At 41.4% G+C, this 11,120-nt stretch overlaps 1 protein-coding gene across 11 annotated transcripts in view; it reads right to left on the reverse strand.

Annotated features, from left to right (window-relative positions):
• The window catches only part of LOC310998869 (focal adhesion kinase 1-like), a 60,354-nt gene extending 49,676 nt beyond the window's left edge, over positions 1–10,678 (reverse strand). Inside the window, exons 1-4 of one of the 11 annotated variants that reach the window (XM_083989100.1) lie at positions 9,775–9,868; positions 8,658–8,795; positions 2,052–2,078; positions 1,481–1,580 (exon numbers count right to left, since the gene is read on the reverse strand). The gene's annotated coding sequence lies outside the window, so the exon portion shown is untranslated. Of the gene's footprint in view, positions 1–1,480; positions 2,079–8,657; positions 8,796–9,774; positions 9,902–9,987; positions 10,003–10,048; positions 10,142–10,428 lie in introns of those variants that run through there. The other 10 variants (XM_083989099.1, XM_083989094.1, XM_083989093.1 and 7 more) reach the window with 10 other exon arrangements.
• Positions 10,679–11,120: the final 442 nt, after the last annotated feature.

Here is an 11,120-nt window from a genome sequence, read left to right on the forward strand (position 1 = left end):
TACAGCTATAGTCCTCCAGCTGCAAAACACTAACAGCTATCATACTGCGATTATTATTTTGTGATAGAGACTGATGTAGATCATGTAGATAGATATACATTTCTAGATTTGGCTTCGAACAGTATAAGTCCTGCAGAAATGACTCATAAAAGCTCGTTTCTGAACTGATGCTCAGAGCGACATGCTTGTCTGCACCTTCCAAAACTGTGACAAATCACAGAGGAGCTTCATGGTCATGGTTTCATAACAATAACCTCAAGGTTAAGGTGAGGGCGAGAGTCTGGAATTGCCAAGAATAAATCCACTCTAACTATCACAACTAAAAAAGCAGTATGTTAATGTCAATGTCAATATTTTGTTGATCCATTCATCCACCCCGACAACACAATTTTTAGTGACGCTATTTTAACGTCACCTGATTTTTCTCCTTTGCTACCATCACAATTCAGTGGGCTTGGGTCGTACTGAGGCACTGGACAATGGTCTCAACAAATAAGTTCTACCTGAGAGCATGATGTAAAAACAATGCTTGATTAAAATGTGCCATAAATTGTACTAAAACCAACACCAATGAGCCACATAAAATGTTTAACATCTTAAAGCAAAATAAGTAAAGCTTTTTTCTTATTGAAATCTGAACATATACAATGTAATTTTCTAATTATAATAATATTATTTTAATCCACATGTGGGCACTTTGCTCCTTTAGCCCAGTTGAAAGCTGTGAATCCAGACGTCTTCTTTAGTGTTTCGAGTCTTATCACCATTTAAAATTACTGCATGACATAAATTCTGTCCTAACAGAGTTATTACACAGGCCGAATGTTATGTTCAGTATGCTCTCCACTCAAAATGAACTTGCAATCCTTATCAACAGCGGTGAGAGTGAGTTTTCCCAGGACCGTTGTGGTGCTGTTGTTGTTACTTTACGCCAAAGTCAGACAGCATCTCAGTCTTTAACTCAACCGTGGCAACACATTCCCCAAAGTTAAGGGTAAGATATGTAAATTGTGTCTCAGTCCTCGGGAATGACAAGTTCCCAGCTCCAAATATGCAACATCCTGCTCAAAGACGCAGGATCAACAGTTACCTAGCAACAGTCACATACAGAGAGACTGGAGCTGTAGGGGCCGTAAACGTCTTAAATATACCTCTGAAATTATTCAGCTCTAGCTCCATCCATACCATAATAACACACTAACACCAGCCCCCTGCTCGCCTGACTCCGGTCTGTGAACAAAGAACATCGTGGCTTGTGAAGAAAAACAGTAGCTGTGAAGAATCAAACAGGATGAGAGCGTTTTAATTGAAGTGGGTGAAAATGTAATCAGGTTCCACATTCTGTCCCAAAAACCACCTACTTTCTGTAATAAGGCTGGAGAGGAAAGGTTTCTGGTGCAAAGGTTTTAATGTGCAAGTTCTCTCTCTCTCTCACACACACACACACACACACACACACACTCTGCAGAAAACAACTTACAGCGTATGTGTTGTTGTTGCCAAGTGGCAAACTTTGGGGCTGAAAAATGAAGCCAACACCAAGTGCCAAAAACTGCAGTTCCTTGAACGGCCTCTTGAGGCTGTCTCCAACAACAACAACAAAAACAACAACAACAATACAATCCCCATAAACACACCTGTTTAAACGCTCATGTTCAACTTCCAAACTACTCCCCCTTCATGGCAACTGTGTGGTGTAGGGGGAAGGATAATTGTATGATTCAGGCATCAAGTTAATAATTGCGGGCGTGTTGTTTTGAGTGACAGCTGGGTGAGCGTATGCTTGCCACAAACCCCCATGCACCAGAGCCACTGCTCCACAAACACGCTGCCTCAGGGATTGTGGAGTCACTGTCAGAGTCAGATGGAGAGGCCCACTACCAGCTTTAAACCTGCTCATCACAAACCTATGGATGACGCTACAGAGGCTATACGTTGACTGTATATTTATATATAGTGTTAGTGTATATGGTTGCTGCACTAGCTCTTATCCAATTGTGGAGTATAATTGTTGTGTGTAAGTTAAACAACACTTTTGTGTTTGTACTCACCAGCGTAGTATGATATTCTGGAAATATCTGGAAAAAAAGAACAAAAAACAAGATTTTACTTAATAAATAAATGTATATTATCATGCCACATTACAGTGAAATATTCACACTGACAACATCTTTGTGTCATTAGGTCATAGCATCACTGAGAGCCACTATATTACACAGTGACTGGAAGTGACATTATAGTAGCCAAGTAGCTGAGATTGTTGTTGTCAAATGTAAAAAAAAAAAAAAAAGCGTTGTTACTCCCTGACACACTCCAAAACAAAGTCAACACATTTACAATAATGTTAATAGAACTGATAGAGTCCTAAACTGTATATGTGCACAGTATGCATCGTATTCATTTACTAATAGTCTACTTTATAAACCATTTAATGTGCACGTCTTTATATAACACAACACAAAGGGAGAGTGTAGAAAAGGAGGATCAAAATGAAAAAATCTAATAAAGAGAAGCAGAAGGAGACAAAGGTAGAGACAGATGGAGTTTGTCAGAAAAGAGCATGAGCGGAGCCAAGAGGAGGGAATCAAATAATGGAGACTGCAGTGACTTATACACTGTAATTAACCAATTATCAAAATTAGCCGCAATTATTTTTTGGTTTATTTGATCACTAATTATTCCAACTTTTCGAAAAACAGAGGATTTCAATCACATGGAAAGTCCAAACCGAACGGTCGTTAACGCTTCACTCTACTTCTTCATGTGACTGACAGGAGTCGATGTCTCATCGCACTAAGCACGTCCGCTGGTTTACGTGTTTGTCAGCAGCACCGACCGTCCAAGGACTGTGCAGGAGCTCTAATGAATCAGGAGGCTCTGATATGAGCTCAGTTCCAGTCAGCCAGAGCAAGGTGAGAATCATGACTCGGCACAATATATCTGCCCTGTCATGCTGTAATAACTTCACCCACTGGCCTCTTTCACCCCCGACTCAAATCTGTCCCATAACCCTCAGTCACCTTCAGCTCACCATCCTGCGTCACAGCGTTTCTCTCGCTCTGTGCTACACGCTCACTTAAAAATGAGCAATATGATGAAATGTCCAACACACTGAAGCTACGCTGAAATCTGTTACTAGGCAACAGACACGAAGCAGGACTGTGATGCTTGATGCCAAGGCTTTGTCTTATGATATATGGAAGATAAAAAGAAAAAAAAAACTGTGTCCCAGTTCCATGCAATCCATAACAAGTGTACACTCTGTGCCATATACCGATACACACAGTATACAGGAAATTGTTATAACAGGTTTTGGATTTGTGAACTGTGTCTTTCATTTATTGTTATTAGTACCCAAAACAGGTTTGGGGTCTGTCATGTGTACAATGTTGTAAAATGTACCTAAAAGAGGCAGCACAGGTGCTCATTTAAATGAAAATAAATTTGGTTGGCGGTAAAACAGCTTCGTTAAAACCTAAGAAAACACACACAAAAAAAAGTGTATTAAATATTTGGCAGGTAAGGTTACTCACTTTTCCAGCAGCGACAATGCACAACAAACATGTGGAGAACTGGAACAGCTGTATATTAATAACCTCAGTGAGTTGCAATGTCTTGGTTATGAGTTAGACTTAAACATTTTACTTGGTTTGATTCACTGCTGCTCAATGTGTGTTCTGCTATTTCACATAATTTCCCCTAATCACATAATCCAATTTGTTCCTGGCACAGTTGTGTCCAAAATGTTGGCTACAAGGACGATGCTTATTAACAAAAGCAACACAACACCAACCCTGGCACTATTCACATTCTCCCCCACTCTGCCTTTAATATTCACTAGTGACAAATGTAGCATTTAAGGCGTCGATACACTGAGCGACGTTGAGCCGGGACTGGCAGAACATCGGGAAACGACAGCTCCTGCACGTACTGAAATGTTTCTCGGTGTTAAAAATACACCTATGTGGAAATTGACACATCTGCATTCAGTTTATACAGTTAGTGTATCCTGAAATGTTTCAAACAGCATACGCAAATGAACCACACAGACATATCTTGTTAAAGAGACTCGGCCTGTCCTCTTGGCACAGACCTTTCCTCGGCATGACCAGCAATGACCTAGCCTAAAACCCAACTTTAATCTTTCACATCCACAAATAATGAGCTAGAAACTGCCATTAAAACAGTACTGAAACATCTGTCACTGGAACTGCTTAAAACATTTTCACTTGCATAAACACTCCTCAGAGCTTCTCCCTCCTACTCCATCACACACCCCCCTCAACGCTCGCAGCCTTTTTTCTTTCTCTCTCTCTCCCACTCACAGAGTAGAAAACTATTGCCTCTGGCAGTAAAACCGTAGAGGCTACGGTACAGCTGACACCACGCTACGGGCATTGCACAATCCCATTCTCATCAAGAAAACAACAACAGCCTTTTGCAGCGTGTGTCTCTGCACCGATCATCAGAATAGACTGTAACAGAGAACGGAGCGGTGCAGAACTGGGAGCAACATCAGAGAGGAGAATAAAGTCAGCACAGTGGCAGCGACAGCTTTAATGAGGTAGCTGTCATTACAAGAAGCAGCCATAAAAACATTATTGTAGCACTGGGAGTACTGCTGCAATGGGGAAATAAGGCAGAGGGGCTCTCTGCTTTACACCTGCGCCCTTTTTCACATCTCTATTTTATGTTTGGTTACACAGAAGAGCAGTTTACACGTGCTGACGTCACTAAAACAGTGTCATATGTGTTGTAACACCTGTGTTAATAACCTTCACGGACCACTACATATACAGTACACCACCCAAAGGAGGCAAATCCTCTAGGTTCGTTTGTTTGTGTGTACTCCACCAAGCTGCACGCTCAATTTGTTAAATAGAGCGCCACACTACTACACGATCCAGCGCACCAGAGTCAACTCAGAGTTGGTAACAGCAGACAGAACATACACTTTATGGAGATTATAACATCCCTCACATATGTTCATCACCAGCCCATATCACTCACAATCAGCCGCCTCCTAACAACAAAGACAGTGAACAACAGGCTCACTCTGTATCAAAGACTCAATTCAAATATATTTATGTGCTAAAACATTGGGTAATTAAAAAAAAAAACTTAAATTCTGACAGAAATTAAACAAATGTTTTCCAAATATTACGTTTCCTCATTCTCCTATTTCTATTTAAGTTAATTACACTTAAATGTTTCAACATTTCACATACAAAAAACAGATTATCAGAGATTTTTTTGAGGACCACCAGATACCAACCCTGATACTTTCCCTGTTTCCAGTCATTCTGAGATTAGCTTGTAAATAAAACGATTAGTTTACGATGATGGGTGTATTTACAGACCAAATGAGTTATGGCACAGATACAATGGGTCATCCATCAGTGATTCCATTCATTTGAGGTGTAAATATTTTTAGCCGTATATAAACCCAACAGCTTCACAGGGCCGAGCTGCAGCACGTCCTCCTGCTCTCTGAATTCACTGATTTACAGTTTCTTTTTTTTTTTCTTTACACAAACAAGCCATTTTACAAGCAGTTTTATGGCTCTACCTCAGTGTGCAGCACACTGCACCAAAGTTGTTCAGACAGTCACAAATTGTTCCAAACCATTGCATCTCTTGGGTCCCACAGAAGCTTCACATCAGGAAGTGAGAATAAAGGATTTTGTTCTTTTTTTTTCACACCTTTGCGGCATGTTTTCATACAAATTCCCCTCAATATGTTTACTTACAGAAACATGTCTACGGTCTGATGAAAAAGCACTTAGAGGAGTGAAAAGAGAAAATGTTCAAACTGTGAAAACATCTTATAGCTGAAGCTGCTCAGCTCTGGATTGATCCTACTTTAAAACACTTGAAGTACTTGATTTATTCAAAACAACCTCATATGTGGAAACATCCATACTGTAACAACTACACTGCTCTGGCAGCGGCTGTGATCTCTACTATCAGGTTCATTTCCGCAGAAGATGCAAAGCATGATGATCAGAAAATGTCATACTGCAACAATATGGTCAGATGTAGCAATTTTGACATTTGATTTCAGTTAAAATGGTGATTTTGTTGGGTCTTGTACAAAACAAAGACTTGTGGTGCTAACAAAGCACAACAAGGTTGTGACACATTTTACTTTTATCAACAAGAAATTTCAGCTCCTGTTGTTTGAATATTGACTTGGCCCATATTGTGATTTTGATTACAATGCAATTAATTATCATTTTTAAACAGGACACAATAAACATGGTCCTGAGATGTTCAGTTTGACTCATTATTACCACACAGGCCAATATGATGAGCATCAACTAGAAAACATGGCATACAATTTTCCATTCCCAAACAGATGTTGCACTATTAGAAGCAGGTGATCTCGTTACTGTGATATTGATTTGTTTTTTTTTTCCGTATTTCCGAGCCTGAGAGTGATGTCAGATGTAGGGGAATGTCAAACATGTCACATAAACATGCGCAGAGTAACTTAAGCTATTGCTTTGACAATAAGTCTAACTAGGTGTAAACATACAGAGCAAAGCTATACTTTGATAAACTGTAATTCAAGGCATTTCACAATCAAAGTACCTGGCAGTGTCTGCCGACCACATGGAAGAAGTTAAACAAAACAGCCAACTATGGATGCAAATAAGAGAAGAGTGATGATGACACAACATGAGCACATGTTTCCAGTCATGCTTTCACTGCTCTTTCCCAAACTGCCTGCTGCTCTATTGTCCCACAAAAAAAGATGACAACCCACTGTGAAAGTGCTCTCCAAGTTCTGGGCTGGGGGACTGAACAGATGTAGGCATAAATATACAACGTATCTGTTTTCTATGAATTTGTAATTTGACAACTTCCAGGGGGAAATATTGTGGATGGAAGAATCAGCCAAGAGAATAAACTGCGTAATGCAACTTCAGAGTTTAGAACTGTATCCAAGGATGTTTTCTTTCTTTGCAATACTTGCCAGTAGGTGTAAAGAATATGACACAACCCAACAGGTATCTCGGCTATAGCTATTAGTGCAATAACAGAAGTCATAGCCTGAGGCACAGGATGGGTGTTGGGAGTTTGAACTGTCCTGGAATTCAATACCGCACAAATAAAGCAAACCACAACTGAGGCAAGACACAAAACTTAACTAAGATCATAAGGTGGAGTTTTACATCCTTTACGGATTAAAAGGGTGTGCGTGTTTTCATACATACCACTACCACAGACACACAATGCTTTGATTTTCCATAGGTCTGCGAGTCATGTGTTTTTAAAACGACACAGACACTATGCGAGTCTGCTTTAAAGATAACTAGGTCTATAGCAAGCCCTAAATAAGAAAAGCTGTTCACTTCACTTGGCTAAAGTATCATCTTTCAGCCACTTGCTCCACATGTTCTGAAGTCAGCTGCACACCTACGTACAGTATAGCCTCATGGACAAATAAAGTGACATTTGATTGCTGTGGCCTGTGGTTGTTTGGCTGCATTTATAAAAAAAAAAAAAAAAAAAGGGACAGACAACTGATGTTTAACTCTTCGTGGTAAAGGTTTTGACCAGACAATGCTGTCCAAAGGAGTCTAGAAGATCAGTTTTCATGTGGTTTCCCTGTGCAGTAAACAACATCAGATGTGAGTCACATACAAAAGTTAAACATTTAGACTCCCTTTTTTTGTGTCTGTGAATGCAGCTTTAGATGCACAGGATGAGTTTGAAGTATGACTGATCGGGGCGCAGAGGATCTTGAACCGTGACTCCGAGGGTCATAAATTCAATGTTGTTTGTTCTAAATAACAAAGTGTATGAATTGTGACTTTTTCTTCTTTTTTTTTTGTTGTGACAGTGTGTCAGCACTATGATCTCAGTGGTTGAGATAGTCACAGTCTGATGAGCAATGACAGCAGTAGTTGTAGCCAAAGTAATATGGAGACGTAGCTGTGGTTGTTGTTATATGCCATCTTTAGGTTTTTAGGTATTTAAAATTGTACATCAAACATAAAAAAAACTAACTAAAACGTCAGGTGAACAAGGCAAGAAAATTAACTCCATATGTAGACAGGACAGCACATGCATCGTGGAGGGAAGCATAACGACTATGATCCAGAAACACTGAGAGCAACAAACATTCATTTGTGCCCATTTATTCATCTGTCAGATCTGTTGTCAAAAGCAACCGACCAGATTTATCAAAGGAGAAAAACAGAGCAGCACTGACACCGTATCAGAGCCTTCTGCGTCCTCGTTTGTGCTCCACACTCTACCTGTCTGTGAGGTTTTTCACATGCAACTGCTTGCACAGCGGTGAGCAGCACAAATTCCTTTCCAGCCCTCTCAGCCTGCCAGAGTTTCTCTACCTGCCTGCTACAAGCACAGAGGACCCATACACAACACCAGTCAATAATCCCAGCCAAAACGCATTCCCAGTCAGAGCCAGAGCCGGTGCTGCTGCTACACACGTACATACCTCCATTGGTGCAGCCCAGGAAATCCCAGAACTGCATGTTGGCAGTCGGTACACAGAGGACCGATCCTCTGCTAAAATCACAGAAGCGTGTGTATGTTCCTCTCCCTCCACTTCCTAGTTGTACTGTATGCTGTCACTTACACAAGAGGGAAAACACCCGCCCACTGATTGTTTCACACTGACACACCTGAGGGGCTGAGTTTCTTTTCCAAACAGCTTCATCCTTCTCCTATAAGCTTGTGTTTCGCACGGCCTCCCCCACTGCTTCTTTCCACTGCTTCCGATCTTATCCACCAGTCTGTCTCCCATCTTTATCTGCCCCTGACTGAAAACAAGCAGGTGTAAACATCGATCCATCCTCAATGCCGCTTTCCTCATCCCTGCCACTTCAGATTAGTGGAAGTAAAAGAAGAAGAGGCAAGGCAGATAGAGAGACACAAGGCCACTGTTAAGTGCAAGCCCTCTTATTAACCATTTCTATGAATAATGAGTGTACAAAAATTATGATTTTTACTTGCAAATTCAATTTATGTGAGAAACATTTTGCACATGGGCACAGTAATCTGGAGTGTAAGAAAAAGACAGACGGCTGACAATACTGATCATACATGAGTCAGGTTTTTACGATGTATCTAGCTGGATACGTGAGGACAACAGTGGGAAAAAGTCATGAATTGCAGCACTGACTGGACAAGCAATCTGGCAAACATTAACTAGTGTTTCAATAATATCGACACAGGAAAGCAGCTGTGTTCATCCATTGGAAGTGACTTAATGAAACTGCCAGGAAGTGAAATCTCTTCATGATGCAATTACAAGAAAAGGCGATTTTAACCCTTTTTTTTTTTTTTTTTTTTTAAAGGAATTGGACAAAACACATCCTAAATGATGATTAATAAATGAATGAATTTAGAGTTTAGGTAGTGAAAAGGAAGCTGATCACTGCCTTGTATTTGGAAATAACATGATCTCAGGTTGATATTAAATATCACAATCGACAATCTGAGCCAAAACATCTGTGGGGTCCTAACCCCTTTTATTTATTTTTTGTTGTTGTTGCTGGAGGACATGTAAAGGATTACAGGAAAACATATCTGTAAGAGCCATGACTGAGCAGCTTTACCTACAAAAAAAACCTAAAGAGAAACTCTCACGTTCACAGAGCTGCTGGTCACACACACTGAGACGCCATAATTCATGTGTACATTTTGACCATCACACCTAAATATTAGTTCAATCCCAGCAAGCGTGCAATAAAGCAATAATATGTGATCCTAAATCCAGACTTGCTTAAAAATTAATACCTTTCAATCGGCCTACCACAGCGGTGGTAAGTGTGGAAGATTGTGGTTGACAAGGCAGCGAGCAAAGCAAAGCTCCAAAACACTTGAGACGCTCAGGTTAAGTCAGATCTGCTCTCCCTCCCTTTTTTTTTTGTCTTGCAGCGATGAAATCTCAAGTCAGAGCAACTCGTTATTCAACAAAACACAGATGTTGTAGCTGCTGCTGCTGCTAACCAAAGCGTTGTTGTCGCTCCGCATGACAGAAATCCTCCTTGGCTTGGACCTTTGCACCTACCGGAGGATCAGAGAGGAGAGGAGGGGTGGTGTTGGTGGTGGTGGTGTTGGTGGTGGTTTCGTCCACTGCACCACTGTCTGTCTCTCTGTCTGTCTGTGAGGAATACAAATGAACTCCGTTGGGTCCAAAATCACTGAGTAAATCTTCACATCTTCACCTCCAGCTCCGCGATATTTCCCCATAAATCCCGACACCAGCTCCTTGAAACACACCCCGCTTATGGCACTGGCGTTAACCCCATTGTCTCTCTGTGTCTCTCTCTGTGTGTGTGTATCTGTATGTGTGTATGCCTTACCCCCCCTTTAATGCTAAGCTAGCGCAGCTAACAGTGGGCTATTCCCACTCAATCCGCCTCCTCCGAGAGAAGATCAATAACTCACCCGCTCCAGCCCCCCCGGAGCCCGGCCGCACCTTCCTCCGCCGTGCCCCGGACCGAGCAGCACCTTTCCGTCAGTGTTGGCTTTAATTTCCACCCGCACACACACACACACACACACAACACAGCTGATATCAGGAGCCGGCTTGCTTGCTTGCTTGCTTGGTGGCTTGTATCTTTCCCCCAGTTATGAGTCTCTCTCTCTCCCTCTCTCTCTTGCTCTCTGTCTGTTTTTGTCCACAACAACAGCGCCGTGCTCGGTTGTCGGTGTCCACTGACGTTAGCTGAGCTGTTAGCACCGCTGCTGCTGCTGCTGCTGCTGCTGCTTTTCCAACATGGCTGCAGCTGGCAGCCAGGGCTCAGCTCACTGACAGCAGGAGGAGAGGGGCCCTACGTGTCCAACACCACACTGCAAGGGTCCCCACATGTGTTTTATTTATTTATTTATTTATTTATTTTAATCAACGACCCTTATTTCATAATAGCCTCCACATGATGATGCCATGAAGGGCAAAGCTATCCAGCTCAAACTCATGACCTTAAATCGTGTTTAGGGGATTTTCAACAGGGAATAATGCTCTTCTGGAAACATAAATAGGCCTGTTAACAGGCTTATGTAGCCTAATATGGGGAAATATAAAGATATTATCAAAAAACACCTGCCTCCGGCTACAGTGCCATCATCTTTTGTTTTTA

The sequence above is a fragment of the Trachurus trachurus genome (genome assembly GCF_905171665.1).
Source record: "Trachurus trachurus genome assembly, chromosome: 16".
Taxonomy (NCBI): domain Eukaryota; kingdom Metazoa; phylum Chordata; class Actinopteri; order Carangiformes; family Carangidae; genus Trachurus; species Trachurus trachurus.